Source organism: Lathyrus oleraceus, unplaced genomic scaffold (assembly GCF_024323335.1).
Source record: "Lathyrus oleraceus cultivar Zhongwan6 unplaced genomic scaffold, CAAS_Psat_ZW6_1.0 chrUn0027, whole genome shotgun sequence".
NCBI classification, from domain to species: Eukaryota; Viridiplantae; Streptophyta; class Magnoliopsida; order Fabales; family Fabaceae; genus Lathyrus; species Lathyrus oleraceus.
Window position 1 is genome coordinate 207,690 of NW_026112418.1, and position 7,311 is coordinate 215,000.

At 39.9% G+C, this 7,311-nt stretch overlaps 1 long non-coding RNA gene across 2 annotated transcripts in view; it reads right to left on the reverse strand.

The window, feature by feature from the left end:
• Positions 1–4,920: 4,920 nt before the first annotated feature.
• LOC127112052 (uncharacterized) overlaps positions 4,921–7,311 on the reverse strand; it is a 2,634-nt gene continuing 243 nt past the window's right edge. The window contains exons 1-6 of one of the 2 annotated variants that reach the window (XR_007798610.1): positions 6,939–7,311; positions 6,755–6,863; positions 6,517–6,630; positions 6,145–6,415; positions 5,553–5,882; positions 4,921–5,442 (exon numbers count right to left, since the gene is read on the reverse strand). The exon at positions 6,939–7,311 is cut by the window's right edge and continues 243 nt beyond it. This is a non-coding gene — a long non-coding RNA (uncharacterized LOC127112052). Of the gene's footprint in view, positions 5,883–6,144; positions 6,416–6,516; positions 6,631–6,754; positions 6,864–6,938 lie in introns of both variants that reach the window. The other variant, XR_007798609.1, reaches the window with a different exon arrangement.

Genomic DNA, 7,311 nt, shown 5'->3' on the forward strand with positions numbered 1-7,311 from the left:
CTCCTCCAAACCCTAACTTTTCTCTCTTTTCTTCTCTTTTCTCCTCCTTCTCTCTACTTCTTTCTATTTCTCTTCTTTCTCTTTCTATCTTATTTCTATTCTATTTCTATTCTATTTCTATTCTATCTCTATTCCTTGTTTTAATTAAATAAAAACTAACTAATGGGATTAATTGTTACACCTCCCTTAATTACTATATACACCACTAGGCCCAATAGCTATTATACCACAATTCTCATAATTAAACTCTAATAATAAATTAACACACAATAAAATATTTTACCGAAATAATTATAAATTAAACATTACAAAAATAATAATAATAACACTTAATAAAAATCGGGGCGTTACATTGGGGGTCACGAGAACCACATCCAGACTAGATTCACTTGGAAGTACTTTTGTCCTGTGAGTATTCACTACGGCAGGGTATTTTCATTTCGAGTCGATGACTCTGGGAGACCTTCTAGGGACCATCTTGGAGCATAGTCCACACCTGTGAGGGGGATATGGGTTTTTATTGCAGGAAACCATAGACTCTACATACCTTTATTCTCATGGACGTCGAACCGTCGATCATGCGTCAGGCAGTATACACATATTATCCGGATTATTGGTACTACTAACCTATGTTATTGCATTGTTGTACATGTGTTGAAGCTTGGAACTTGGGTTGCTATACCACTAAGGCGTTGAATTTGTGGGTGTTGCATAATTATTGGCATTCCATCCCCAACATATGCATTCATTCATTTGCATTTCATGCATGTTAACCAAAAAACTCACCTTATCCATTCCTCCGTCAGAAAGACAACGATTCGCCGACACCGATCACCCGAGGATCATGGAAGAGACTAAGAGCATTGACATAACTGACATGGTTTTGAGGCTATTCATGGATAGTATGACAACAAACTTCCCAAATCAGGTTGTGATTGATGAGCAAGTTGAAGACATTCTGAAGGAAGATAACAAACAGAAGGTTGCTGTAGGCTTTCCGCCACCTCTTCCTCAAGAATACTGTGTGCTTCCACATCAGAGGCCTGCTCAGAACCACCGGAAACTGAAGCAGAAGCAAATCAGCAAAGGGAACAAAGATCAAGAAGGGAGACATCCTCGCTATGATCCAATTCTTGTGAGTTATGCACATCTGTTACCTATATTGGTTAAGGCTGAGGCAATTGTGCCTAAACAAATTGAACCTGCTAAGTTTCCCTATAGCCATAAGCATGACCCTCATGCCACGCGTGGATACCATGTTGGATACGTGGGGCACTCTACAGAAACTTGTCATGTTCTCAAGTCTAGAGTTCAAGAACTCATTGATCAGAAGCTGTTGAGCTTTACACCTGCGATTGCTGAAGTATCTGTTGAGAAAAGGTTTGAATACAAGGGTCCTCCGATTCATGTGCAAGTTACTCCACCTGTGGTTCAACCTGCTATGCAGTATCCGAATCAAGGATACCATCCTGGAACACCGTTGGCCTATCCTGGGGCATCATCTACTGTTGTTGCACCTCAGTACACCTATGTTGGGGTACCCTATACCCCATTTGGAGGTCATTATGGCCAAACTTCTTATCAGACAATCAATCCTAGCTTGGGGCACTCTGCTCAAATGTTCCAACCAGTGACTATTCCTCCGACTTATGCTCCGATGCAAGTACCTTGGATTACTATGCCATGCTACCCGGTTCCACTTGGTATTACGTCCCAATATCAGCAACCTCCTCAGGCTCAAGCTTTGAAAAGTCAACAAACTGCACAACGTGACCATCCAGGGAAAAAGCAGACCAGGCGGTTTGATAGAAAGCGTCATCAACGTGATCCGATCCCTATGACATATGCTCAGTTGCTACCTTATCTTGTTCAGCAAGGGGAAATTGTGCCAAAAGAGATACCATCAGCTGTTTATCCTTATGGGCCGAAGTATAATCCTAACGTTTCTTGTGCGTTTCACGCCGGCTATATAAGACACTCAACTGAAGATTGTGGGTTGTTCAAGTCAAGAGTGCAAGAGCTTATCAACCAGAAGGTTTTGTCATTCTCTGAGAAAGGACCCAATGTCATAACCAACGTGTTGCCAGACCACTGTGGGCAGATTGTGAATGCGATTAGCAGCGAGGATTGCTCAGACTCAGTTGCTTCTTCAGAGGAGTATCTAGGCTAGCGGTATCACGCTGATTCAATCATGTCTCATTTGTAATCTTTCCTTGTTTGTTAAGTGTTGCTCACTTGTAAAATTTGTCTGTTTTTCAAATGATAATAATAACGAAATAAACGTGCATGTTTTGCCTAAATCCATTCGTGTTCACTCATACTTTATTTTATCAGTATCATACTGTTTGTCAAATAAAATCAAAAGAGAATGACGCAAATGAAAATGCGCAAGATTGTTGCCTATATGCTTTTGAATAAGACTGTGTTGATGATGTAAGGTATTGTTCAATCCCTAAACATTGGAGATATAAGGAAGTTAATCCCTAGTCAACCCCTTTGGGCCTTATAGTAGGAGTTTCTTTCTTTTATACATACCAACCCTCATGTTTAACCAAGGGCGGGGTAGTCTTCAGTTAGCTTGAACTTGCATTCGAATTTCAAGATCTTATTTAGTGATCAATCATATCATATCCCTCTCAAGAGGATGGAATCACAAAATCCAGAATGGTTATTCCTTACCCATCAAAAGGAGTTAGATAGTCACAAACCGTGTCAAGAAAGCAGTGTCACAGGATTTGCTCAAGTATAAAAAGAAAAGATGAAACAAAATGAAAAATAAAAAGCAAATAAAAAGCCCGCTAAGTCAAGAACTTGAAAATAATATTGACTTAGGCAAAAGTTAGGGTATCCCGGTGGGCTGCAGACCCAAAGGACCAGCCCAGGCAAAAATAAGGGTAAACGAAACAAGAGAATCCGAGCATCAACATCAAAATCCTCAACAAAAGAGCAAACCTCTGTGACTGCAAACCAAAACAGAATGTGAGTGGCTATCTCTCCAAACTCTCATAGGGTCCCTTAACCATCACTGCTGATATCCAAAATCCTTTTCTGAAAGATGGATGTTTGTTCTAAGCTAACTGAATGTAGGACTAAAGAACATCACGAAGAACGGGTGGGTTAGGTTAGGTCTTGAGCCTTATGTCTTTTCCTTTTAAAACCGTGAACCTGGCCACGTTACAACCCTCAAAAGACCTAATTGAAGCATGATCTATTTCGAAAGCATACTATGGCAAGATCGCGTTAAGCTGACTCCGAAAGATTTGCATGTCATCTGTATTGATACTGATATGGCATTCTAACCAGTGATTCCTTCACTAGATGTCATAATCTTAGTGAACACACTTGAGTTTTCAAAAACTTGCATGAACATGACATTACGATTATCATTTTTAAGTGAGCATGTTTACATACGAACAATCATTTGACATCAATGAAGCTTACGATGGGAAAGTTGATCAAATTCCTGGTATCCCGTAGCTCAGATCTCTTCAAGAAGACAACCAATCTAGGGAAACCACGTCGAGACTCTACCAATCTCTTTGAATAAGCCAATCAGGGGAAAAGTTACTTCAATGCTCACATTGGGGAAAGCTACCCCAAGAGAACGAGAAGTCAACCACTCCCAAGATGGTTTGATCGAGGGAATACAATTTCAAGACGTTGGGGCAAGGCAGTTTGAGAGACTCAGATGTGAGACCACTCCATAATTGATAACTTGGGCAGTTGATGCAGATACCCAGTATACTGGGGCAGAGGCAGGTTACGCAGGTACGAACTCTCTCCATGTTTCAGATATAATCCATAAGTGTTACAATAGCTTTTGAGCTTGAAGCATGTGTCGGAGAATCACGTATGGATGACCACTATCCTAGCCCAAATTCCCACCGCCCTCTATATGAGCATCTGGCTTAACCATTGCATAAATCATTATCATGCATAAATCATGTCACTTCACTCATGCATATCATAAAGCATAGCACGATATCGTGCGAACAAGAAAAGGCAAAAAACAAAATCCAGTTTTGTTGACTAAACCAAAGCCTAACCTTTGCTTGGCAAACCACAAAAATCTCATCACATTAAGTCCACTCTTAATGGGCAAATTTTTGGATACGTTAGTATTTAATCCTCTTCCACCTTGAATACCTGAAAAGCTTCCGCAATTCCTGTATTCAGGTCCAAGAAGATTAAATAGGGGCAATTGTAGTACCCCAAAATTTGCCCCCCACTTTTGCTTGTCATCTAACCTACAACTTGGGAGCCATCTATACTCATTCATAGCCCATTTACTCCAAGGTCATGGTTCTTCCATATTTCATTTTACCTTCGTAAATCAATAGTCCATAGTCCCATGTTTCATTAGTGTGTCATGATCCATATTTTCTTTCAAAAACTCATAGGCCTTTGGTCCTTGATTCATGGTTCATTTGAGGATTTAATTTCATACTGAATCATGGCGTTTAAGCATGGACATCGACAATTACTTCACCCTTATTCAAATTGTTTTGAATCCAAACTAATTTTGATATTTCAAGATATTTTGGGAAATTCAAATTCGTTCTTGATTAAAATTGATTTGTAGGTTCATATTAGCCTTGATAATTCGAATTGATTTTGAACAAATTAATTTTGATATTTTAAGATATTTTGGAAATTGAAATTTGTTTTCAATCCAATCTGATTTGTGGATCCAAAGTGGGCTTGATGACTTAATTTCACTTTTGGGACCCAAATTAATGTTGCATTGCTGTTGGAGGTCCAAACTTGCGGTACATATAAATTAGAAATTGCCAAAGCTTGTCGTGTTAAATGCAGCAGTCGTGTGCACGCCGCCAAAGAAACTGAATGGTGGTAGCAGCGGTAGGTTGGAGTACAACGTAACGCCAACACCACTTGTCCAACCTTGTTGCAACAAAAGCAAAGAAAACTACTTGAGGATTCACACACTCCATAATATTTAATCCAAATACAAGTTACAATGGCATGCATGCCAAACTTTAAGATATAAAGCCTAAACCACCGTACCATTAATAAACCATGGACGAAATAGAAAATTGGCTACTAACACCAACTAACCAAGGTTCATAACTAAAACATTTGCAGTCCGGAGGTAAAACCGAATTATTAACCCCACTTCAACCAAAACTGCAGCAGCTGACCACAAACAACAGTAGGACGTATACGAAAACCGGCAGCTTGGATCTCACCTACAGTACCATGTCGGCTCGAACACAATCCAGATGCACACTTCTTCACGCCGTGCTAGAAGACCATGTCCTGTTGAAATCACTAAATCCCTTTAGTGGATTTGCAGGCGACTCATGTTTCTTCAAAGGAAGGGCATATGAAGGTCATTTAGCAGACCTTGGATTCAATCCCTTCATGTTGCCAATACCGCATCAAACCAACATTAAACGTGGCCAAGCGAAAGCGGTTTGAAACCTGCACCAAACGGAATGCATCATAAAAAATGACCAACATAAATTGCTAAGCAAAATGAAAGAAAATGATAATTCAAAACTAAAATTTTCAACTGTCATAACCACCCTAACCAAGTTCTTGAACCCTTCAAAGAAACCCTCTCATCAACACTTCAAAACTCCACTACAAAACTAAACCTCCAACTACTAATAACTTGCGACCTGATAGCAGAACCAGGGAATGAGTTCATGACCAACCTGACTTCACCCAAAACCTCCAACAGAATTCTAACTATCATTACGAAACTAACATCCCAACTGTCATACCCGATCTAACCTCAACCACCTCAAAAATTCCATGAACTGGACCAAGAATTCCAAACCACTGAGGACAGCCCTGCATAACAGCTTAAATGAAGCGAAGTCCGACTCGGCGAATCCAAGCCATTCAATCCTAGCAACCTGCAGAAGGGAAGAATCAAAATGTAAATGGAATTCTAGTAGGCAGCGCCACACATCGAGTGGTTTTCATCACTTAACAAGAAACCAACTCTAACTGTTATTAATTAACAAACCTATAACTAACCCAATCTTAACACAATAAAAGGATAACAAACTTTTCCAACTGTCAAAAAAACTTTCTAACAGAAATAACCAACTCTAACAACCTCTAACCAACCCCTAACTTCCCTAACTAAAAATTCATAAACCTATAAAAGCATACCTTGCCCAATCATTTTGGATTTCATCATATTCATTCTTCCTCACTTTCTTCAATCTTCTTCAACACCTTTCTTCCATTTTCTCCATTCACAACCAATTTCAATATCCATCTTCAACCTCACACCTAAATAATCTTCAATCTCCTCCTTCATCTTCAAACTGAACCGTCAAGCTCCAACCTCCAGGTTCTTCATCGATTGCACGAAACAACCTTCAATTCTTCACCCTCCACTTCACAACCATAACTTCCATGGAACCTCACCTCTAACCGCCTTCAACACACACACACACACACAGGGAGGCGAGAAATGAAAAACAGAACAGAAACAGAAGAAAACAAATCAGAAAGATTGAAAGAAGTAAGAGAACTCACATGACCGCGTTATCCTCATCATCTACAGAATCGGAAACCTTCCATTAGCCTCTCACGTAACCATCGTCCAAATCGGTCAGAATCACTAAACTTCAACAATCTCCATAGATTACACTGCAACAACACGATTCCACAGAGAAATGAAATTGAATTAGAATAGAAGATTGAAAAAGAAGGACGAGAAAGAAACACATAGGAATTGAAGGAGAAGAGAAGTGGAAAAGGTAGAAGCTTTTACCGGCAATGTCGACATCAATCCAAAGACGAGATACGGTTTCTTCAAGGAGAATGTGAAGCAATCCTCGAACCATTTGTGGAAGATTCATTTGGAATTGTTGCGATGGAACCTACCATTCCTCGATTCAGTTACAGAACAACATAGAAGGTAACAGAAGTTCGGAAAGAAGATGAGAGGCGCATACCTGAATTCGTTTCAAACCTTGGAAACCAGCACAAATCGAAGGTTATCCGTTAATCTTAGTCTTCACCGTCGACTACAAATACAATAACAACGATTCATAAGGAATCAACAACATTGAATGCGCATCAGAATTACAAATATAAGCGCGACTTTGATTTGATGATGAGCTTGAGCGCGAAGCCGAATTCGCGTTTGATGTCGTCGCTTGAGGGTAGACCTCATTCCCGACGAACTCGCACTGATTCACTCATTGGAGAACAATTTGTGAGAAACTCATGGCCTTGTTTGAGTTCTTGTGACGTTAATCGTGTCTCTCTCCCGTTCACATCTTGCTAATGGATTTTCGCGCGGGTTTGTGAAGCTCCTTGTCTAAA